The sequence below is a fragment of the Antechinus flavipes genome, chromosome 1 (assembly GCF_016432865.1).
Source record: "Antechinus flavipes isolate AdamAnt ecotype Samford, QLD, Australia chromosome 1, AdamAnt_v2, whole genome shotgun sequence".
NCBI classification, from domain to species: domain Eukaryota; kingdom Metazoa; phylum Chordata; class Mammalia; order Dasyuromorphia; family Dasyuridae; genus Antechinus; species Antechinus flavipes.
Genome location: NC_067398.1, coordinates 46061175 through 46087719, shown reverse-complemented (window position 1 = coordinate 46087719; position 26545 = coordinate 46061175). Strand labels below are relative to the sequence as shown.

The 26545-nt window shown below is 33.0% G+C and overlaps 1 protein-coding gene across 6 annotated transcripts in view; it reads right to left on the bottom strand.

Annotated features, from left to right (window-relative positions):
- The window catches only part of GRM7 (glutamate metabotropic receptor 7), a 1037525-nt gene that overhangs the window by 377273 nt on the left and 633707 nt on the right, over window positions 1-26545 (bottom strand). The window lies entirely within an intron of this gene.

Here is a 26545-nt window from a genome sequence, read left to right as displayed (position 1 = left end):
ATCAATGACCTCTCAAATTCCAGCTCTAATGATGTTTTCTCTTGTCCCTCTAATGACCTTATCTATGTAGTATTTATCACTGGGAGAAACCTTCTTTTCTTGGAGACCCTCTCTTTTTTGAGTTTCATAATGTTTTCTTTGGTTAATTCCCCTACTTGTTTCAGCACCCCTTTCCACAAATCCTCATTTTTCTAGATCTTCATCCATGTAATGTCCACTAAATATGAAGGCACTCCAAGGTTCCTGGGTCAGCTTTTGTTTTCTTTTTATACTTTTTCACTTGGTTTCCTAAATTACCATGAGTAAATTCCCATTTCCCAGATGACTCTCACAGCTATATTTCTAACTCTTGTGATTATAGTCCAGCAACATAATTTTCTTATGGGACACTTTGAAGCAAATGACATCTCAAATTCATATCCAAAGGAGAGCTCACTATCTTTTCTTGAAACCCAATCAATCAGTAAATATTTATCTATAATGTCTACTATTGGCCAGGCACTGACTAAAACATTGTAAAACTCATCCTTCTTATGAACCCAGAAACAAAAAATAGGACCAAGGGCAGAACTTTGAAGAAAATTCAAATAAAAATATGCAAAATAAGACTGATTTTCAGTACAGACCGACAAGAAAACAACCCAGGGAATGTAACCAAGGGAAGAGAAGGTAATGTAATAGAAGAGTATGACTAATAGTATGAAAAACTATATAGAAGTCAAAAATGACTAAAAAAAATTACATGCTTTATCTACATGATATGAAATCAGTTGAAAATGAGAATGCTTAGCTCATCAGTTGATCATTTTGTATATATAAACAATACCTAAAACACTATTGAATAGATGTTTTCTCGGGATCAACCAGGTTTATCGGTGTGCAGACACAAATATTTTCCAAATTATTCGTTATCACTTTTGTGGGTTTAGCAAGGAAGTAAAGACCTTTTTATTGATTTCCATTCATTCAGTATGCATAGTTTATATCAGGAACAGGACTGACTAGAAGAAAAAATGCATACCAAAAGAAACCTGAAAAGAAACTCGGAGACACGATTCTATTGTGGTTAATGGTTGTAAAATAAAATAAAAATGGGGCAGACACAGAAACGTGTTGTGAAAAGCTGTTTTTTTTTTTTTTTTTCTGCCAATTGTTTTATTTGGAATAAAAAAAAATATTTTCAACCATTCCTACCTCCTTTTAAAAATGCATTATAGAAAAAGAAAGGACCAGATTTTTACAGTCAATACACAAGTGTATGCTCTTCCCTCAGCTTTTGCTTTAAGTCATCATTTCTTCTCTCCTCACCAACCAAGATGTCTATATGCAATGTGTTTCACAAAATTAAAATTCTATATAAATATTTATTATTGTTTGTATTGTTACTAGCTTTGTTCTTAAGAATAACTTAAAAAGTCATAAGTCTTAAGGAATATCAGAATACAATCAAGATAGCCACCATTAAGCCAGCATTTCATTTTGCCTTACGCTTCTTCTTAGTCTCTGATGAATCCCGTCCTTCCTATCACCTGTGTAATTTATGCCCAGCCTCAATCACTTCCCAGCTCCAAATCTGGATTTTGATTTAATTATTAGGCATTTTCATGTCTTCACAAATGAATTCAATTTCTGTACCCAAAAACTCCCCTCTGCAATACTCTTATCTCTGTTGCTAACTTTCTCATTCTCCTAGGCATCCAAGATTAAACATCAGCTGTCTCTGTCTCTTATATCTTTTGCACCAATCAGTTGCTGAGTCTAATCTATTGATGTAACTGCCCTTTCCTCTCCACTTTTGTAACCACCATGATAGAATCATGAGCTCACAGCTACAAGAAATCTTCAAAACATCAACCTTTTCATTATGCAAATGAGAAAAACATGGTGCAGACAAGGTAATTGACTTGCCACAGTAGAGTAAGCAGCAGAGCTTTGAACAAAGATTCCATGGACTCAAAATTTTATGCTCTTTCTACATTTTCTCTTAGCAAAAGAGCCCTTGCTATCTCTCTTGCCTGAACACTATCAGAACTTTCTGATTTGTGGTTCTGCTTCATGGCTGAAGCCAAATTCACATGAATGAACAAAGGATCTGCGTTTTTTTTTTTTTTTTTCAGTTTAGACTTCGTGAATGAAGCATATATAGCAATTCAGAAGTTCACAAAGATATTTTTAATGTCTTGAAGATCTAATTAACAGTTCTAATTAAAGGAGATTTCCTATAGTTGGTGAGATCCTACAGATACTTCTGTTTGCAGATGATATTTTTCTGATTGCAATTAGCACTCGGACATCTTAGAGTCTTCTAAACAAGGTTGATAATCACTCAAAAGAAGTTAGTCTAATAATTCATTCATTAAAAACTAAGTGGATGATGACTGTCCATTGTCCAGGCAGTGATATATAATTGAATAGCTCATAGTTTGTTCATCAGTGAATACACACATGCACGCACAAACACACACATACATATAGAGGCATACATATATTTTGTACAAATGTATATGTACAAAATGGGCAATAATTTGGTCCAAAATTGAACAACATGAAGAGATCTGAAACTCTAAGCTGAAGAGGTTGAAATAGTTGATCTATAAAATCTCTTCCAGTCTAAATTTATAATCTGATAATCCTCTCAAAACAAATTTCTCCCTGACACAAGGATCTCTTTTTTTTATTAACAATGTTTTCTTGGTTATGAAGCATGGGTGTGAGGCATGTCCCATGCCTCACACCCATGCTTCATAACCAAGAAAACATTGTTAATAAAAAAAAAGAGATTCAACTTGGGGTGAGCAATAGGATAATAGATACAAGATATACACACAGGCTACTGTGCAGAACAAACAAATAATTATGTAGGGGATGATATAAAATGCTTATCTGAAAAAGGTAAATAAAATTGTGATAAGGCAAGAGAGAAGAATAATCACTACATTTTCCATTGGTATTCTCACAATGTCAAGAGAATAGGAGGGAATGTTCCTGGCACACTATATACGTCCCCAAGAAATCATACAGAATGAACAAACATGAGTAGGTTATAATCTGTGGGAAAATATAATCTACAAATTCTATAGATCTATAAGTCTATAATCAATAGAAAAAAAACCTATATCAACAAGATTACAGATATATTGGAATATTAGTGCATGTTATAAAAAAATAGGTTTTGGATACCTAGCCAAAGCAAAGTAAAAATCTATAAAGCATATGATCCAAATAGTGTTTCAAAGCTATTTTTGTAAATGATGCCCAGTACTTATAAATATTGACAAGGATGGGAACTGGACCTGTGACATATCGACCATTATATTAAATTATATACTTTCAAGGGACAGAAAGACTTGTGGAAGATCAACAATAGTTGTACATTACTTTTAGAGAGTTTTGAGATGTGTGTGTGTGTGTGTGTGTGTATAAGTGTGTACACACTTAAATACAAAAGATAGATAGCATTCATAACTCTGCTGAAAAAATGCCTTGATATTCCAGTCTCTAAAATGTACAACTGTTGAGAACAGTCATCTCAATCCTGGAGGAATTCTTAAAATTCAATAATGCCTCCTGCACTTACAGAACCTGTCCATGGATAGAGTGAATCTATCTAAATTTAGTCCTTGCTGAAGACATGATTTATGGGAAAATGTTAATAGTCAAGCTGTCAGGCATTAGAAGTCACATAAATAACAGTGCTAATGGTTTTCATACACTCACGTACATGAAATTGGAATTCTTTGTGATTTGGCTCTAGTGACTGTTTGGCTGTTTTGCTAGTTGCTTTAAAGTTCTACAACTTGGCCATTTGTTACAAACTTGCCTGAAACTTGTCAGTGAATTACAGTTGCATTTTTTCCAGAATGATATACTGAAACTCTCTTGCAATTTAACTTTTCCCTTCTATAGTAAATTGCACACTTCTGGTAGTGCATTTGCCTGCTTTGGTAGCTCAATTTATAACTGATCCTCCAATATCTTTAGGCTTTTCCTTGAAGGTGTTATTTTGTACATCTTAGATTTCTCATTATCTCAGTCCCTTTTACCTATTTCCAAATGGTACAGCATGTTGCTTATCCTGGCCTCAAAGGCCAGAAAACCTCAGGGGACAAGTTACATACCGAGAGAGTCTAATAACCACAGCTGTACCTCCCCAGCTACCTAATTATGCTGCCTATAAGCCAAGTGTTTGAATCCCAGATTCTTTTCCCCAATTCATACCAGTTACTAGATTTTCACAGATATAATAAAGTCAGTACATAAACTGGAAAATTCTGGCCTATTTTGAGTTTAGGAAAGGAGACAAAAAATGAGGTCAACTTTCCTCCACACTGCGGCAATTTGTGAGCACAGTGCAAAAAGGGTAACTTCAGTATCCTTATCAGAGAACATCTATTAAATGTCCTTGTGGGCACAAGTGGCTAAGATGTGAACATATACAACACAACTAGTACAAGGAAGTTGTCCCCAAAAGATGGGTGTCTTTTTCCATATGTAGTTTTTATTTTTTTAAGTAATATATGGGAAGTTCCTTTTTCTATTTTAATCATTCTTTTAACTACAAATCATAATTTATTAAGCATCTACTGTATGCAAAATACTATTCTAGAAACTGGGGATACAAGGATATAGCTAGAATAAGCATTACTCCCAGTCAAATTACAAATTAATAAAGGAAAAGACAAGTGCTCAAATAATTATAATATGAGGATAGAGATAATAGAGTCATATGCATAGCACCAATTAGGAAAGGGAAGCAGAAATGAGGCAGGAAGGAGAAATGGGAGTTTCAGGTTTCTGTTGATTTATCACAGAGAAGCTTTCTCAGGTCTTAGGTTAGAGTCCAACCACTATCTGTCCTTTCACTTGTAGCAATGACAATACAGCTAATGCATTTAGTCATTGAACAGAGGAGGTAGTGCATTGGCAAAAACTTATATAGGTACCAGTGTGCCCCTTTCAATGAGGCATTCCTAGAGTTCTGGGCAGCTCTGTGTGTAGGGTAAAGAGCCTTAGCTGTTAAGTCTGAGAACAGATGTTTAAATCTTTTTCTCTGCTTTTATTTTTTTTTCTTTTTTTCTGGCAACTTTAGCAATTCCCTTCACATTTCTGAGTTTTAGTCTCCCCTTGGGAAAAGTGAGTTATTTAACTTGATGAGCTCCAAGGTCCCTTACAATTCTGAGTTTTGTAATTCCAAATACCTCTCTTCAAACTAGGGGAAAACAATAAGCATATTAATACTTCCTCAAATAGTTTTCCTCTCGGTTCCTAAACTTGCTATTCCTCCAGTTCACCTAAGCTACACATATACATTTTCACCCTGGTAATTTTTTCCATAACTTGCAAATGCATCACTTCCATATCCATGAACTTTGAAATTTACTTATTTGATAAGTATTATTATTCCACCTTTCCCTTTGCTTTGCAATCCCAAAGCTTGTTATGCAATTTCATCATGATCTTAAATCTCTCAACCATCTCTTAATCCTTTTTTTTTAAATCATTATCACCTCTACCCTTCCCCTTTTGATCCTTTGATCAGCCAGTTTAAATCTACACTGCTTTTTCTTTTTAAATTCCCTTTCCCCTATCTGATTATTATTTGTCAAACCTGGATTACTTCAACTATCATCTGCCTTCACTCATAGTCAAGTACTGCCAAAGTTGAAGAAAATCACAAAACTATGCCAAATACTCTTTGACCTAGCAGTGCCATTATTGAGTCTATATTCAATGAAGTCATAAATGAGAGAAAAGGACCCCCATGTGCAAAGATGTTTGTAGCAGCTTTTTTTTTTTCCTGGTAGCAAAGAATTGTAAAATGAGTATTTGCCTATCAATTGGGGAATGGCTGAACAAAATGTGCTATATAAAAATAATGAAATTTTCTTCTATAAACAATGATGAACAAAATGATTCTAGAAAGGCCTATAAAGATTTACATGAATCGATGCTGAGCAAAACAAGCAGACCAGGAATACATTGTACACAATAACAACACGAATGGGCAGTGATCAACTGTGAAAGACTTAGTTCTTCTCGGTGGTTCACTGATCCAAAGCAATCCCAAAAGACTTTGTACAGAAAATGCCATCTGCATCCAGAGAAAAATAACTATGGAGTCAGAATCCTATATTCACTTCTTTTTTCTGTTTTTTTTTTTTTTAATATGTCCCATGGTTTTTCCCTTTTTCTCTGATTTTTTTTTCTCCCAATATGATTCATAAAACAATATGTATTAAAAATAAATATTTTTTTAAAAAAAATCTGTGCTGAATCCTCTTGACATTTATGTTATACAATTTCATCTGAGCTCTCCCTGCAGCAAGGCAATCTATTTATATTTCCCAATTAATTCACTGACCCCCTCATTACAGCATCTTTTTCCAATTTTTTTTTAGCTTTCTTTTTCTCCTGTGCTCCCCCTTACTTTATCCTCTTAGCTGAAAAACTTGTCATTTTTCATTTAAAAATATTATTTTGTTCTCTTCACAAAGATGTTTTCTTTCACTATTTCCACCTTCACTCCTTTTCACATAAAGTGGTAGCCCTTCTCCATGCTCAAAATCCTCTACATGCATGTGATCCATTGTATCTCATCTTCTTCTATAGATTGTTACTTCTAGAATTCCCAACTTATATTCAATTCAACCTCTCCCTATCTACTAGCCACTTTCTTATTGTCTACAAACATGCCCATGTATTCTATATCTTCAAAAAATCCTCATTTTTGTCTATCCAACTCGACTATCATCAAGGATTTCTCCTCCTTTTTGTGGCTAAAATCCTTTAAAAAGCCTTCTGAATTAGATGCTTCCCTTTTTTCCTTGTTCTTTTTATTGTACAGTCATTTCAGTCATGACCAAGTCTCCATGACCCCATTTGTAGTTATCTTGGCAAAAAAAAAAAAAAAAAAAAAGAAAGAAAGAAAGAAAGAAAGAAAGAAAGAAAGAAAGAAAGAAAAAAGAAATAATTTCCTTTTCTAGCTCATTTTATAGATGAGGAAATTGAGGTAAACAAAGTTAAGTAGTTTGCTCAAGGCTATATCACATAACTAGTAAATGCCAGAGGCTGGATTTAAACTTTGTTTTTTGAGACATCAGCTTGCTTCTCCATCCACTTTGCTACTTAACTTCTCTGGTCATTTCTCCTGATTCTCAATTTAACTTTCATATTTGTTTACAACTTCATCATTCAGTGGCAACTACTCTTTCCAAAGTTATTATTATTTATTAATTGCCAAATCCAATGGAGTTTTCTCAATCCTAATCTTTCTTGTCCTCTCTGAAGCCTCTGATACTATCCACCCTCTCTTATTTAAGTTTTTGAACATTTCTTGCTCCTGGTTCTCCCTCTGCCTGACTGCTCTTTTTCTGTCTCCTTTGCTTGATCTTCAGTCATATCATATTTGCTAACTCAGGATGTCCACTGTGAATAAGTATGCACTCTTCCTCAATTTTCTTTCTATGATATTTTACTTGAAGATATTATCAATTCCCAATGATTCAATTATAATCTCTGTATTTGTGATTCTTAATTGTACTTATCCAGTCCTAATTCTCTGTTCACATGCAGTCTTATACATTCAAGTGCCAATTGGACATCTTAAAATGAATATCCCAAAGTCATTTTAAATTCAACATTTTCAAAATTAAATTCATTATCTGTCATCCTCACTACTAACTTTCACCTACCAAATATAATCTGGTACCAAAACATGACAATTTTATCTTCATAACTTGTCTTGCATATGCTTTCCCCTTCTTTACACTGACACTATCACTACCCACACACAGACCAGCATCAACTCACAGCTGGAATATTTTTATCATGATGGTTCTGCCTACACCAAGGTTCTTGCTCTGCTTTAGTCCATACTCCAATCAGCTGCAAAAGTGAACTTCCTAAACCATAGATATAAATATATTTTTCACATCTCCCCCTCACTCAATTAAATCTATTGTCCCTTATAACCTCCTGAATGAAATAGAAAGTCTCTTCTTTGCAGTTCAAAACCCTTAAAGATTGCTTCATTTACTTTTTTTTTTGTTTTCTTATGCTTTTATACTTCTATGTACTCTGTGATCAAATGACACTGGTATCCTTGCTATTCCTCAGAAAAGAAATCCCATCTTTTGGCTCTAAGCATTTTTATTGACTATCACCCATGCCTGGAATGCTCTCCCTCCTCAGCTCTACCTCCTGGCTTCCTCAATTTACTTCTTGTCTTAGATATAAATCCCATGTTCTACTGGAAGCCTGCCTTAATCACTATTAATTCTAGTATTTTTCCTGTTTTGATTAATGTCTATCTAAATCAGTTGTTTGTATGTTATTTTCCCCTTTATACTGTGACCTCCTTGAGAGTTGAGATTCTCTCAACTTAATTTTTAATTATTTTTTTTTAATTTTTAAACTCAATACTAAGTCCAGTGTCAGGATCAGAGTAAACATTTAAAAATATTTATAGTCTGACTAAACTCAGGTGCAAAATCTGGGTTTTCTAAGCATCCATATCTGTTTTTGTCTCTCTTTTTCTGTCTCTCTGACTTTTTCACACACACATAACAAAACTGCTCATGATGTCTTTTTAAGCAATTTTTCTTCTGTACAATTTAAAAATCCTTAACTGATCTTTTTTGAGGAGAGGGTATTATATACCACCATTATCATATTTTCCACCATTTACTAAACTATAATAGAAGCTAGTCCTTGTTTAAAAGAAATACCAGAAAATAGAAATTAGATAAACATTTTCCATATCCATTTCCTTTCCTATTTTTAACTATTTCTATATTAAAACTTGCGAAAAACTTTCACTGACATCCTCCTAAACATGTTAAACAGTTTTTTTCATCATTTCTCCTCTTCCTCCTTCACCTTTGTGCTAGATAGTATCATTCATTATCTACATCTTTAGACTTAATTATTGTGATAGTTAATGTTCTTGACTCTGCTTTGGCTTTGAAAATTTAATATCTAGCATTCTAATGTAGATATTTCCAAAGGTTCTCTTTTGTATTCTGTTCTTGTTCCTGAAGAGTATTCATCCATTGTTAGTTTCAACTACCATTTCCTTACAATTATTCCCCAACCTATATCTTGTTACCTATTCCCTGAATTTTTGCTATTTAGAGCATATCTGCATAAATATACAAATTTGATCTGATCTCTGAAATTTTTGGACTCAAAATCTCTAATATTAACTAATTGTCATTGCATCGAAATGACAACATTAGTTTTTTGACTTTCTAGGCTCTGAATCCTAATGTTATTTTTGTCTCCTTCATTGTCCCCATGCTTCATCATTAATAAAATTCTATTAATTTTCTTTTGCAATTCCCCTAAAATTCCTTTATTTCTGTTCATTTCTATGTCCACTATCCTTTAAAAAAAACCCAGCATTTATTTATTGAACACCTATTATATGTTAGGCCTTAGAATCATAAAATGGTTTGTTTAGTTGTTTTTAATTTTATGTCTGGTATAGTGTATTTGTTTTTGTGGTTGTTGTTGTTGTTGTTTGTTTTGTTTGTTTTTGTCCTGAAGAAATGGTTTGAACTTTCAAGGCAAATTTTTAGACTTCTTTGATCATCATATTCAATTTATAATGGAAAAAAAAGATTCTTCTCTACATAATATGTAAGAATTTATTACTTGAAATTTGTTTAAAGACCTCCAACAAGAAATAAACCACTGCATCTCAAGTTATACCAAGTGACTTTATAATAGTTCAAATTCTTGGAAAGTATATTTTAATATGGCTAAATTTGCTGCTTTTCAACTTTTTCCCATTACTTCTACTTCTGATTTTTAGGTTTTTTTTTTGGGGGGGGGGCAAATTCAGCAAATTTATTCCATCTTCCATGTAACAGTGATTCAAATATCCAAAGATATCACCCAAATTCTTAAAAGTGTCATGCTTATCCCTCAAGTAACTACCAGATGAGTATAAGTAAACTATTATGAAACCAGTGACACAGTGGATACCATTATTTTAGGAAGGGAGAATTGAATTCACAAGATACTCAATATTTTTTAATAGATTGTGTGTGAATATTGAACAAATTCAGGCAGTTTCTTCCACTAAGCAAAACTTTTAGGAAAGTTCCAGCAACATATTGTTTCTACTTTCTGAGAATAACAGTGACAAAGTTGGGAAAGACTCACAATCACTAGGCTAACCACTTGGTAAGAAATTTGTTGCCCTTCCTAGCCCCCTTTTTCCTTCAGTTATAATGATGACAGAGAGGCAGAAAAAGGGGGCAGGATATATCAAGAATTACAAGTTTTCTACAATCTAAAAACATATCCCTAAATGTGAATTCCTTTTCAATGACTAACAAATAGGCATACTTCTGAAAGAACTGAATCCTAAAAATCTTGATGTTAGTTTAAGTTAAATCTAGAAAGAAGTGGGAAGTTATAGCTAAATACAAAGATGGTTCAGATCCTTCTTGAAGCCCATAAAGAAATTGGTGGAACTGGTTTATCATATTTCTAAAGGTAGCAAAAATAAAACAAAAACAAAGCAAAAGAAAATCAGCAACATAATTTTGTGGTATATTTGATCACTTAATATTGTAATACTCATAAATAAGTATAGACCAAAAAACCACATGGAAATAATTATTCACTATTTATCAATATTATAGATTGAGATACTGAAATTCAGTAAAGAATGAAATAACTCCTCAAGCTAAATCAACATATAATTTGATGACAACCCAAAAGGAAGAAGAGGTGATGGGAAATATATAAGTAAATATGGGTGAGAAATAAGAAATGAAAGATCAAATTTGTCAACAACACAAAAGCACCATAACACTATGTCATGGACCCTTTCTTAAAAAAAAATCATTAGACATTTCAAAGACGAAAATTGCAATCAATAAAATTATTTTGTTAACAACAATGACCAAAATAAAGTTTATATATGAATTAGTTATTTGCATACCTTTAGCCCATCAATTTGTTAGAACATAGATCAAAGTTATTGCAAAAGTACAAGAGAGAAAAAAAATAAGGGAAATATGTAGGGCACAAATAAATCAAATTCATCCTGACCTATTTAAATAACTTAACAATGATGAAATATAATAGGTTGATAAAAAAATCCATATATTCTGATAATGATTTCATACAAAAAGTTAACTGTTATAAATCAATTAATTGGTAAACAAGAACAAAGAAATCTCCAAAATACCTCACTTCACAAACACAAGCAGGGAGATAAAGCAGGGAGTAAAGAAATATTTGTTTAGGGTACAAACTCTAAATGAATGGCTGGTTCAATATAAGAAAAAATTATCAGCATAATAGAACATATCTAATAGAAATCATTTGATTAGCTAAATAAATGCAGAAAATGTATTTGACAAAATGCAACACTCATTCCTAATAAAAACAACAAGGAGCATCGTAATAAATGGATTTTTCCTTAAAATGATGTCAAATGGGGATAAGCTAAAAGCATTCCCTCTAAGGTCAAGCGTGAAACAAGATTGCCCATTCAATATTGTATTAGAAATGTTAGCTTTAGCAATAGGACAAGAAAAAGGAATCAAAGGAATTAGAGTAGGCAGAGAGGAAACAAAATTATCCCTTTCTGCAGATGATATGAAGGTATATTTAGAGATTCCTAGAGAATCAACTAAAAAGCTACTTGTCAGCTTTAGCAAAGTTGAGAGATATAAAATAAACTCACATAAATTATTGGCATTTCTATGTTACCAAAAAAAAAAAAGTATCAAAAGATTAGAAAGAGAAATCCTTACTTAAAGTAACTGTGGACAATATAAAATATTAGAGTCTAACAGCCAAGACAAATCCAGAAACTATATAAATACAAATAAAAAATGTTTTTCCCCAAAATAAAGTTAGATCTAAACAATTGGAAAAATATCAATTGTCCATGAGTAGGTCGAGCTAATATAATAAAAATGACAATTCTATATAAATTAATCTACTTATTCACTACCATATCAATCTAACTGACAAAAATTACTTTTTTAGAACTAGAAAAAGTAATACCCAAATTCACCAAGAATAACAAAAGAATATAAAAGGAATTAATGATAAAGCCAAAGAGTTCAGTTTCAGTGATGATAATTATTTGACAAAAATTGCTGGGAAAATTGGAAAATAGTATGGCAGATACTAGGTATAGATAAACATTTCATACCCTTTATTGCAGAGAAGGAAGGAATTTATGGACAAAAAAACCAGAGAACATTAAAAAATGCAAAATTAGTTTTTTTTTATCAAAAATATTTTAAAAATCAAATTGTGATTACATTAAGTTGAAAACTTTTGTACAAATTAAAGAGATGCAGTCAAGATTATAAGGGAAGTGGAAAACTGGGTCACATTTTTTAATAGCCAGTGTTTCTGATAAAGGACTCATTTCTAAAACATATAGAGAATTGACTCAAATTTATAAGATTACAAGCCATCTCCCAAGAAAGGATACAAACAATTTTCAAATGAAGAAAGTAAAACCAATTTTAGTCATATGAAGAAATGCTCTAAATAACTATTGATAAGAGAAATGCTAATCAAGACAACTCTTTACACTTCTCAGATTAGCTAACACAAGTGGAAAAGAAAATGATAAATGTTGGTGGGAATGTGGGAAAACTGGGGTACTAATGTATTGTTGGTGGAGCTGTGAAATAATACAACCATATTTATGTGAGATAAGAACAATTTATGTTAAATGAGAACGATTTCAAACTACATCAAAAGGGCTATAAAATTGTGTATACCCTTTGATCCAGCAGTGTCATTATTGGGTCTGTATCCAAAGAGATCATAAAATAGAAGGGAAAGATCCACATGTGCAAAAATGTTTATAGCAATTCTTTTTGTAGTGCAAGAAATTGGAAATTGAGTCAATGGCCATCAGTTGGGAAATGGCTGAATAAATAATAATATATAAATGTAATAGAATATTATTGCTCCATAAGAGATAATAAACAGGCTAATTTCAGAAAAGCCTGAAAAGATTTACGTGAACGGATGTTGAGTGAAGTGAGCAGAACCAGGAGAATATTGTACAAAGTAACAGTAAGATCATGTGAATCAACTATGATACACTTAGTCCTTCTCAGCAATGCAATGATCTACAATACCAGTAGACTTGAGATGCAAAATGCTATCTGCATCTAGAAAGAAAACTAGGGTGATTGAATGTAACTCATCTTTTTGTTTGTTTATTTGATTGCTTTTATCTTGCATGATATTTTTCCTCTTTAGGTCTAATTTGTCTTGCATGACATGACAAACTTGAAAACATGTTTTAAAGTACTATTCATATATAACCTATATTAGATTGCTTGCTCTCTTGAGGAGGAGGGAGGTAAGCGATAGAGAAAAAATATATATAGAACATAAAATCTTATAAAAATGAATGTTGAAAACTATCTTTGCATGTATTTGGAAAAATAAAATTGAGGTAAAATATAAACTTATTTGTAAAATCTTCAAGAGAAGGAAGATAGATTATGAATATTCTTACTTTACTGAATAAAAAAGAAGCAATGTAGATTAAAACCATTTCAATGAAACCTGTCAAAAAGAACCAGGAAACAAAATCACCTCCAGAAATTTAAGGATAAAATAGAAAGGGAAACAAAAAAAAAAAAGAAAGAAAGAAAAATATAAAGAAAAGATTTGAAAAGAATCCTAATTAATTCCTTTTATTATGAACAAAAATAGAACCAACACATTTAGACTCTAATATCATTGTCCAGGGTATATTTATAGATAAGGTAGAAATAGTAATGTATAATGGAAGAAATATAGGGAAAGCAGACATAATAAAGATGATACATTCTGGGGGTGATAAAATTGTAGAAGCACTATGAAATCAATTCATCAGATGCTTAAAAGAAGAGAAAAAACAAAAAAAAACTAGTGGTTCCATTTAGGTGCAATAATGATCAGTTAAGTCTTAGAAATATGATAGTTAGAGAAATGAGGACATATTTGAATATGTAAATTCAAGAAATAGGTCAGGAGATATAGATTGAAGAATAATTGTAAAGAAGTGATTGTTGAAACTAACAGTGGATGAACATTTTTCAAGGACAAAAGAGGTCTCACCAAGAAGTCTGAGTAACAAGTAATAATTACTGACCTCCAATATCCATTTTCTATTAATTCCTATAATTATTTTCTTGCCTCTGTAAAATGATATGAGAACAATCTACAAGCACATGTAGAGCATCAGTGATGAAGATATCAATAGAAAAGAGATAAGCTTTTATAAGTGATATTCTACAGTAGGACATATCTCTACTAATATATACTTGACTGAAAATTGTAAGATTGCACAATATTTATTGTTTGTTAAACTATTAAAGTATTTTATTCAGTATAGGAAAATGGAGAAAAATACAATTTTTAAAAACTATTTTACACAAACAAGTGAAATACTCAGAATACTTGAAATATATTCAAGAGTCCTTAAAAGATTTAAGAAGAGGGATAATCTTGATCAATATCCTTATGCTCATGAACATCAAGAGGACATAGAACAAGCTTAACAACTTCATTCATTCAAAGTGGTTTCCATTGTCATGGATGAATTATAGAACTGAGTCCAAAATGAAAAATGATTTGGAATAGATGGGAAAAAAATAATACAACCCAAAGGGCAAAATCAGATGCACAGTGAGTATAAACAAGTTGCTTTATTATTATTATTATTTTGTCCATTCAGTCATTTCAATTCTGTCTGACTCTTTGTGATATCAGTTCATTGTGTGTTGTTTTGTTTTTGTTTTGTTTTCAAAAGTATCAAAGTGATTTCCTTCTTTGGTCATTTTACAGATGAGAAATTGAGGCAAGCAGAATTAACTGACTTGCCCAGGGTCTCACAACTAGTGCCCCAGGCCAGATTTAGATTCTGGAAGATGAATCTTCCTAGTTCCCAGTCCAGTTCTCTATTCATTATATGACAGCTGCCTGTCCTAGCAAAATGCAACATGTAATAAATAAAAAATATTTGAAGAAAATTGAACCCCAATAAAAATGCAATTAAAGAAAAGTAAAATTTCAAAAGATGAAATAATCACAAAGCAAGAGGGAGAGATAACTGAGGAGAATAACTTGTGGGTTCTGTTGGCATATTATCATTGCCAAGATTTACTGAGGAAGGTTCCTACAATGATCCCTCTATTATTCCAGGGCCAATTTATTGGAAGCCATGGAAAATGGGGGTCATAGAGAAAAAACAACAACAACAACAGTAACAGCCATGGAGGGCTACAGATTTGCATCATTTAACTTTACATATCCACTTTAAGAATTGAAGTAAATTGTCCCACATGCTTTCCTGTAAAATATTTTTTAAGACAAAGATTAGCAATATCAGCAACAAATAAATAGAATAGGTCTCCAGTGCTTTCATCAAGAATAATAAAGGGCAGATTCTATGAGAAATCATCTTCAAATAAAAATAAATACTGTTTGACAGAGTTGAAAAAAGTTAAGAAATAGGACAAAATGATAACTTTGCATCTCTAAGCAATGAAAACTAAGAAAGATATATCACATTAAATCATTTTAAGATTCCTGTCTTATACACCTTCAAATGCTACTCCTAACTACAATGACATTCCCATTTTCCGAATTCTTGTATTACTCATACACTTAGTCCATATCTATACATGGAATATCATTTCAACTGGAGTAAAAGAATCAGAAAAAAAGAAGGAAGGGAAGGAAGAAATAAAGAAAATGAGAGAGAGAGAGAGAGAGAGAGGAGAGAGAGAGAGAGAGAGAGAGAGAGAGGAGTGGGAGAGGGAGAGAAGGAAAGGGAGAAGGAGAGGGAGAAGAGAGAGAGGGAGAGAAAGAAGAGGGAGAGGGAGAAGGAAAGAGAGAGGGAGGAAGGGCAGGGCAGGGCAGGGAAGGGCAGGGAAGAGAAGGGAAGAGAAGGGAAGGGAAGGGAAGGACAGGGAAGGGGAGGATAGAGAAGGGAAGGCAAGGATAGGGAAGGGAAGGGAAGGGAAGAAGGAAGGAAGGAGGGAGGGAGAGAAGGAAGGAAGAAAGGAAGGAAGGAGAGAGAGAGGGAGGAAGAAAGAACGAGAGAGAGAAATAAAGAAACAAAGAGAGAAAGAGAAAGAAAGGAAAGAGAGAAAAACAAAGAAACAAAGGGAAAGAAAGAAGAGGGAGAGAGAAAGGGAGAGGAGAGAGAAGAAAGAAGAGGGGGAGAGAGAGACAGAGAGAGAGAGACAGAGATAGAGAGAGAGAGAGAGAGAGAGAGAGAGAGAGAGAGAGAGAGAGAGAGGAAGAAAGGGAAGAAGGAATGAAGAAGCCAGGAAAGAAAGAAAGAAAGAAAATAGGTATATAGAAAGCTGTCATAATAGCCAGGAAGACCTAAGTTCAAGTCCCAACTCTGATACATGACTGTGTTATCCTGGGCAACACATTCATTAAGACTAACTTACAGAACAGGTGTCAACATACACTAGCAATTTCTTCATTGGGAAATTTCCTATGCCAATGAAATCACATATCCCTATTCTTACATTCATGTGTAAAACAATACAGTCACAAAGAGTGGTTCTAGACTTCAAGAAGCTTATACACTCACTGGGGAGCCAGGGCAAAGACCTAAATAATAGATGAAAGCTAAGATTTGGACTTGGGGGAAGATCTATAAATCTGCCTATGTCTATTTGATTCATTGGTAAATTTTATACAACAATGTGACATATGTATGCCATTGGAGGTGAATAATAATCTATTTGACAATAGCAAAGATAAAAAGATCCAGATGCAGCAAGGCATATTGGATAAGAATAGTAGACTTGGAGTGAGGATGGCTTTGCTTCAAATCACATTGCAGACATTCACTAACTTTGAGAAGCTGATTTACCTCTCACAGTCTCAGTTTCCTTGGTCACAAGGAAACTGAGACTGTGAGAGGTAAATCAGCTTCCCAAAGTTAGTTTAATCTAAACTGCTTGCATTTTTGTTTTTCTTCCCAGGTTATTTCTATCTTCTGAATCCAATTCTCCCTGTGCAACAAGAGAACTGTATGGTTCTGCATACATATATTGTTTCTAAGATATACTGTAATCTATTTAACATGTATAGGACTTCTTGCCATCTGGAGGAGGGGATGGAGGGAGGGAGGGGGGAAATTGGAACAGAAGTGAGTGCAAGGGATAATGTTGTAAAAAATTGCCCTGGCATGGGTTCTGTCAATAAAAAGTTATTAAAAAAAAAAAAAAAACTAGGGTTAATCACACTTGATTGTTAAGATCACAGGATTTTTATGAGTCCCAAATGAGATAATGTATGTAGTGTTTTACAAGCCAAAAAACCTGATGTGTATCATTTATTCTCATTATCTACCGCTGGACAACAGAATTAATGAAAAGCTGATCATTAAGTGCTTCTTATGCTTCCACATAAAAATGCTGATACAAATAAATAAAACCTAAAGATAATCTCTATCTTCAAGAACATTACTTTCTAATTGAGGGATTGAACAGGTAGGGGTGTAGTGGCCTTTTGATTTAGGAACTCAAAAGGGTGATGAATGGAACAGTAGGGAAATTTTGATGACATGGGTTTTCGAGTAGAAATTTGATTTGATATTTCCCAAAGCAAGAGGCAGAAAGCTGAGGACAGGAGTAGAGGAGCAACAGTAGTGTATGTATAGTAGTGTGATGGAACTTGTCTGATCTGAAAAAAACATGGCTTAGGCTGGAACTTGATAGATAGAGTAAGCAATCTCATAAATCAAGACTGCAAGAGCCCAATTCAGGAGGAGCAGTTTGAAGAAAATTTTCATCCACACATACGTATGTGTTCACAGGATTATACACTTAGAACCAGAAGAGATCTTAAAGGCTTTATAATCCAATGTCCTATTTTACAAATGAGAAAAATGAGGACCCACAAGTAGAAAGTAAAATGTCCAATATATCATAAGGAGTAACTGAGGTAGGATTTAAATCTAGGTTTGTTGATATTAATTTCAAGAGTCTTTCCACTGTACCATGTAAATCACACGCGCGCGCATGTGTGTGTGTGTGTGTGTGTGTGTGTGTGTGTGTTTGTCTACAATTACCTATAAAAAGTACTCTTGGAAAGGAGATGACACAGTTTTATACCTATGGAGAATACAGATTTATTATTTTCAAATGGTTATATATTATTGCTTGTATTTCTTGAAAAACACATATATAATGCTCTTAACATCCATAATTCTTTTTTTTTAAATAGCTTTTTATATACAAGTTATATGCATGGGTAATTTTACAGGATTGACGATTGCCAAATGTTTTGTTCCAATTTTTCCCCTCCTTCCCCCCAGCCCCTCCCCTAGATGGCAGGTTGACCAATACATGTTAAATATGTTAAAGTATAAATTAAATACAAAATAAGTATACATGTCCAAACCATTAGTTTGCTGTACAAAAAGAATCGGACTCTGAAATATTGTATAATTAGCCTGTGAAGGAAATCAAAAATGCAAGCGGACAAAAATAGAGGGACTGGGAATTCAATGTAATGGTTCTTAGTCATCTCCCAGAGTTCTTTCGCTGGGTGTAGCTGGTTCAATTCATTACTGCTCTATTGGAACTGATTTGGTTCATCTCATTGCTGAAGATGGCCAGGTCCATCCAAATTGATCATCATATAGCATTGTTATTGAAGTACATAATGATCTCCTGGTCTTGCTCATTTCACTCAGCATCAGTTCATGTAAGTCTCCCCAGGCCTTTCTGAAATCATCTTGTTGGTCATTTCTTATGGAACAATAATATTCTATAACATTTATATACCACAATTTATTCAGCTATTCTCCAAGTGATGGGCATCCACTCAATTTCCAGTTTCTGGTCACTACAAAGAGGGCTGCCACAAACATTCTTGCACATACAGGTCCCTTTCCCTTCTTTAAGATCTCTTTGGGATATAAGCCCAGTAGTAACACTGATGGATCAAAGGGTATGCACAGTTTGATAACTTTTTGAGCATAGTTCCAAATTGTTCTCCAGAATGGCTGCATAATTCTTTTTTACAAAGAAAATTTTACCACTTAAAACTCATCCACGCTACCAAGTAATGTTATATTCAGCATTAACTTGCAATTAGATACTTTGTAAACCATTTAGGAACTTTCCTCCCTATCTAATAAAACAACTCTAAGCGTGTATTTCCTAATACACATATTGCTTATGAGAGCCTATTTGTTTACAAGGACTGTTAGAGAGAAAATCACATGGCATTAATTCCTCTCATTCAGGATCTTCTTGTCATTAACTGCCTAGCCTGGAAGAATTCCCAAATACATGAAGTTTATAGCTTCATACTTTTGAAATCATCTCCATAGCAAGGCAATGAAAAAGAAATAGCAGTTACAAATAATTATAGTTCCTTTTTGTGAATGTCTATCATTTGGGGTTGGGGGTAACTTTTACCCATTCCTAGATCACTATGACATCAATGATTCAGAGCTTTCTCAGACTTTGCCCAGAGCTGATTATAATTCCTGTTAACAACTTGGGCCAAAGTCTGATAAATGGCATTTAGGGTGACATATGGTGATATCATTTTATGCTTTACTTCCCTTGTCAGAAAAATAAAAAGTTATATGTTTAGAGAGTTCAAACTTCATGACTTTTGGAGGTATATCCAAAATGACTGGAGAAAGGAGCTAGAAGGGGTGACAGAAGTCCCGCTGTTAGGAGCACAGCAGGGAAGGCAGCTGCTGTAGCCCATACACCCAAAGGGTTCAGCAGCCTTTTGACTGTGCATGAAGGTGTTGTTAAGGGATGCATTTAAGTAGAGAGATCTAAGCTCCCACTGATAGGGATTAGAAAAGAGATCTCACTATGTTGCCTTTATTGAATCTTTCAATACAAGGAAGAAAAAGAGGGAAAAGAGAAAGATTTTGTGGCAGTAGAAAGTCCAGTGTTCTAGGGAACCATTCCATTTATGTCCATTTGGTCATTTCCCTTGTGTTTTTAAAAGTCTAGTGAAGAATAATGGCTAATTAGCATCACCAGCCACATTTGCTGGGCTTAAGAAATCCTAAGAGGGCTGAACTGTATAGAAATCTGCCACAAAGCAACAGAAGAGATTTCCTTCACAGAACCTTCCCAGACTTTTCCTCTCTCTTGAAGCTTCCCTGTATTATAAGTTTGGGGACTCAAACAATTAGCCTGACAGAGTCCCAAAGTAAACAAGGTCATAAAAAGAGCCCTGGATTTGGAACAGAATCTGGAAGCAGATTCAAATTATAGTGCTCAAGTGATTCTGTGTATCCATAGAGCAGAGTGGTCATTATAGATAGGTATATAGACAGACAGACAGATATTAATATCATGTATTTAAAAACATCATCCACTTCTAAGCCTTTATTTTATAGATGAAAATGTCAGGGCTCAATAAGGTTAACTCATGCATGGAAGAGAAACCAGAAAATGCATTGAGATCCTGCAATACATGGAGCTACCTTTATAAATAGTACATAACAATTGAGAATGATGCTAAATTCAAGCAGAAAATACATATGAAACCATACATATACAACACAATATATACATGTGTATGTATACATATTTACATATGTGTATGCATGTGAATATATAGAAAATAGATGATAGATAAAATTATTCTGTTTGATTTGTTTCAAAAAGAACTAAAATTAAAACAATCTCAAAAAATGAGAAAATGAATATTCAATGCATTTTAGCTTTGGTGTTATTTATTTCTATTCATATATTTCTGTTCATTTTTAATGCTTCAAAATATAAAACGTTAGAATTCTTTTAAAACTTGTATAATTTTACAATGATGTTGAAATATAATTCAATTTTACATGACAACATATAATATGAATATATGCAAATACATATGTATTATATATATTTGTCAAATTAATTTCTATATGCCTTGATTTTTTCATATGTAAAATGGAAATAATAATATCCCTCCCAGATGATTACCTTTCACGGTGAATGTGAAGATAAAATGAGATAATATTTGGAAAGTTCTTCCATATTCTATATATATATAGTGTGTGTGTGGTCTAATGCACAGGGCAAAAATTATATTTTATGTATATGACACTCATCTATTAATCCACAAATGCATTGTGAACTACATTGATGAAGGGCATTCCCAAACGAAGGAAATCATAGATACATGCACACATACAGACACTAAACATATGTGTATTTTTAAATGGTTAGGTATTATTGCTTATATTTCTTGAAAAACACATATGTATGCTTGTGTATAACATATAAACACATTAAAAATAGGTAGATGATAGACAGGTAACATTTCCATGTAAGATATTTTTGTGATTATATATATACACACACACATATAAATGCTTAATGTTGATATTGACATTACTATTAAAGTATTTGTTGTACTGAATTAAGTTGAACTTAATTAAATTCATTGAATTCTTGAAACACATCAATTAAGATATAGAAAACTGAGACAAGAATGGGAAACACTTATTGGATAGATTCATAATAGTTCTGGAGAACTGATGTTCTCCAGCTTGACATCAAAGGAAAAGATAAAATTAGTAACTAAAAATCTTATATGGGCAAGTAGACAGTGTAGTAGATTGAATGCTGGGCCTGAAATCAAAAAGACTTATCTTTCTGAATTCAAATTTGATCTCAGATACTTGTTAACTGTGACTCTGGCCAAATCATTCAACCCTGTTTGTCTCAGTTTCCTCACCTTTAAATGACCTGCACAAGGAAATAGCAACCATTCCAGCAACTTTGCAAAAAAAAAAAAAAGGCAAATAGGGTCACACACAACAACAACAAAAAGGCTTATAAATGGTCGCATTCCCCTATGCAACTATACATAATTATTTCAATATCTTCTAAAGTTTCATGTATCTGTAAATGTCATTCTATATTCTGAAAATATAAGATGTTAGGGATTACTAGTAGTCAGTAAAGGTCCTTTAAAATTTAAAATAAATGAATGAATGAGCATAGTCAGTAAAGTTCAGCCCAAAAAAGAATAATTAGAAAGCAAAAGCAAATGCTTATATTTTGCCTCTGCTTCTTTTAATGATCCATTTCAGCACATGTTCCCACCTTGCTTAGAGTGGTTAGGGAGTGAATGTATTCTGGGAACTCAATTCCCTTGTTGGAATATAAAAATAAGACATGGAAAATTTATCATTTACTAGCAAAATATAAAGGGTCTATCATTTATTAGTTGATTTTAATGGAACCATTATGGAAGATTATTATAATTAAATTATTAGCTTTGAAAAAAGCTATGCAAACAGAAACAAAACTCATGGGATTTCTCATTGTTCACTCTAACTATGACCATTAATCAGTGTCTGTCCTTTAGCTGCAATATCTTTATATATTGGAAATTGACTAATAGAAACTCAATTGCCTACCCTAGCTCTTTTATTGTGAGTCCTGAAAACGCTAAGGGTGGAACACAATGTCTCATTACTACAAACAAAAAAGATGTCACCCATTTATTCATTCTCTGTCATCTTAGAGAGAAAACAAATTTCTGGAAGTCAAATTGTTCCTTCATGGAATGATGGATTTCTAAATGTCTGGTTCCTTCTTTTCACAAAGGAGGTAAATCTGATGAATCAGTATTCACAAAATAGCATTTGGCAGAACAGTAATGCTAGTTAGACAAATGTTCTGTGTGAGCAATAAGACATGACAGAGTCATAATTTTTGTGGGCTGCCATAGACAAACATAAATAGATTCCTGGTGCAACCTCCAGAGTTTGAAGGATGTGTTTAAGAACCGGGACCTTGGGAATATTGTCCTGTCACTTAATGGTAAGGACTGCTTGTCAGCGAGGAAACCATATGAAAGTTTGATGAAGGTGATTTTTTCAGCAAATTTACAGAAAAGTTGGATGTCCCAAGTATTTACAACTGAAAATGTGGAATGGCGCTGACAATATGAGAAGGTGTTCTGGATTCATATCTTTACTCTTAGGGCTACCAGTGTATCAATGAATTATCATCACATTGGGTTACTTGGTAAGAAGAAGGGTAGGTTTCCATTCTAACTTGTGGAAACTAGTAGATAAAGTAGATGAAAACTGGGCCTCGAGGCAAAAAGATCTAAATTCAAATCCAAATTCATATAATTACTAGCAATGGGACCCTAAGCAGATCACTTAGGTTTAATTTCCTCAAATGTAATATGGAATATATTAATAGCATCTACTTTCTAGGGTTGTTATGAGGATAAAATAAGATATAATATGCATACAACAATTTGCTAATATTGAAATATTATATAAATGCTACTTAGTTATTATTAGAAACCTTTGACTTTATTTATATGATAGAGAATGGACCTAAATCTTTCTAGGAGAGATACCAGTGCACAAGTTTTTACTGATTTAACAATAATGAACACTGGGATGAAAATTACCATACATACACACACACACACACACACACACACACACACACACACACACCATTATAGTTTGGGAAACCTTTTCCTTGGAATGCCATTCTGCAATTCTACTCTGATAGCTTATCTAGATTCCAGGCATCCTTGAAATTTTGAAGGCAAGAAGACCTGGGTCGAAGGATTGAGGGGTAGTTAATATTTAAGTTCAAATACTGTTTCTTACACTTATTAAATATGCAGTAAGGGTCAACTCTCTTTCTCTCTCTGAAACTCAGTTTCTTCAACTGAAAAATGGGAATAAAGTAACTGTAATAACTGAAGTAGTGGATTGTAAAAGATCATTCAAATTAAAAAAAATAATAATAGTCAATTGATATTGTTATATTTTTTGATGTTATGATAAATTCATTTTCTTATTGTTTTCAATGGAATTCAGAAAGCAGCAATCTTGGGATAAGTCACTACATACATAGATTCATGAAATATTCTGGGGCATAGATGAAATAACTGTTTGTAATTGAATGATAGTATTGGGTTATAAATTCATCTTTTATTGGTTCCCTGAAAGCATCTTCAGAATAACTCTATTAAAAGTGAAAACTAAGGTGAGATGGATGGGAGGATGGGTAAATGGATGGATGAATAGATGGATGAATGGGATAGATGGTATAAAAAAGTTAAGAGCTGGAACAAAGCTTAGAAACTTTTTAGCCCAACCACTGAATCCCAGAGAAATAAAGTAACCGTTCCACTTTCCCATGTGATTATGACTAACTGATAACTGAAATGATGAAAGGGTATTTCAGTGAAAAAGAAAAAAAATCAGCAATTCCTTCTAGTTGAAAATGCCTAGGGACATTACATCTATAATCTAAAAAAAACCCAAAAATTAGCTGTGGAACAGAAATTTAGTTAAAATTAATGATTTGGGGGACCACAATGAGCCCAAAACAAAAATAAAAAGTTTTCCCTAGTATTTTGACTTGCTGTTCACACACACACACACACACACACACACACAAAGGATAGAGGCTGAGAATCACAGAATTGAATTGCATAAAGTTACTAATTTAATTGAAGGTCTCATAAATGTGAGATCTTTGTCTGGTAAGCATAACATGTTATATTAATATTAAAACATTGTCACTAGCATTTTCGCTACAAATAGAACAATACGTCAAAATGAAATTGTAGCCAAATATTCTCCTGGAAGGGGCAAATGAAGGATGAATAGATTCAGTTTCATTATTGATAAAGGAAATATGAAACGTTCAAAAATATATATTGCTTTCCAATTGCATGTAAAAAAATTAAAGTATTATTTTTTGAAATTTTGAGGTAAAAAAATTCTCTTCCAATCTTCTATCCCTGCCCATTCATGGAGAAAGCAATTTGATACAGATTATACATGTTCAATTATGCACAATATGTTTTTGTATTAGTCATATTGTGAAAGAAAAAAACAAACAAAAAATAATAAAAAAAAATTTAAAGAATGCTTTGTTCTATATTTAGACTCCATCCATTCTTTCTCTAGAGGTGGGTAGAATTTGTTTTGGATCACTGGATTGCTGAGAATAGTTAAGTCCTTCACAGTTGATTCTCCTTAATAACATTGTTATTGTCTACATTATTCTCCTGGTTCTGCACACTTCATTTTGCAACAGTTCATGTAAGTCTATGCAGGTTTTTTCCTGAAAGCACCCTGGTCATCATTTCTTATAGCAAAACAATATTCCATCATCACCATATACTTCAACTTGTTCAGCCATTCCACAATTAATGTGCAATCCCCTCAATTCCCAATTGTTTGCCACTACTAACACAGCTAATATAAATAAGTTTACACAAATAGTTTTTTCCCTTAAAAAAATTACTTTGGGATATTAATCAATTTATGGTATTTGTAGGTCAAATAGTATGCACAATTTTATAGCTCTATGGTCATAATTACAAATTTCTTTATAGAATGGTTTTATCAGTTTACAACTACACCAATATTGTGTTAGTGTCCTTATTTTCACACAAACCCTTCAACGTTTGGCATTTTCCTTTACTATTAGACAATTCTTTACTATTAGCCAATCTGATAGGTATGAGATGGTATCTCAGAATTGCTCAGAATTGAATTTCTCTAATCAATAATGATTTGGAGTTTTTTTCCCCTCTTAAAACTATTGACAACTTTGATTTCTTCATCTGAAAACTGCCTGCTCATATCCTTTGATTATTTATCCATTAAGAAATTACTTATATTCTTCCTTACAAATCTGATGCAGTTCTCTGTTTCTATAAAGTGAAGCCTTTATTAGAGATTTTCCCCCACAGTTATCACTACTATGTATTTTTTCCAAACCTATTTTCCTAATTTCTTTTTTCTCTTTCCTCCTTTACCCTGTTCCTTCAAAGAAAAGTTTTATTTATGATTGTTACCTTCCAAGAGCCCTTCTTTGAGCCTCAGTTTCTATTGTATTCTTCCACTCCTATATCCCTGTAGGATGAGATAGATTCCTATACATAATTAAGTGTGCATGTTTTTTTTCTTTCTAAGCCATTTCTGATGAAAGTAAAGTTCAAGCATGCTTGTCATTACCTCCACTGTAAAAATTGTTTCATTTGTCTTCTATGTAAAATGTTTACCTTCTTCTCCCTCTCCTTTCCCCCTTTTCATAGTGCATCATTCTTTCTTACCCCTAATTTTAGATATCATCCCACCATGCACCGAGGTCCTCTTCATGTATACTCATTCTAAGTACCTTAATAATTACAAAGGTCTGAAGTGTTACAAGTATTATTTTCCCTTATAGGAATATAAGTAGTTCAACATTGTTAAATCCCTTTTGATTTCTCTTTCCTGTTTAACTTTATATGCTTCTCTTGAGTCTTCTATCTGAAAGTCAATTTTCTATTCTGCTTTGGCCTTTTCATCAGGAATGATTGAAAGGTCTTTATTTCGTTAAATAGCCATACCCTGTTGCTTTTCCCCAATATACACAAGTCTTGTTGAGTAGTTGATTCTTAGTTGTAAATCCACCTCCTTTGCCCTTTGAAATATTACATTCAAAGCTTTTGATCCTTCAGTACAGAAGTTGTTAAATCTTGTGTGACTCTGACTGGTTTCACAATATTT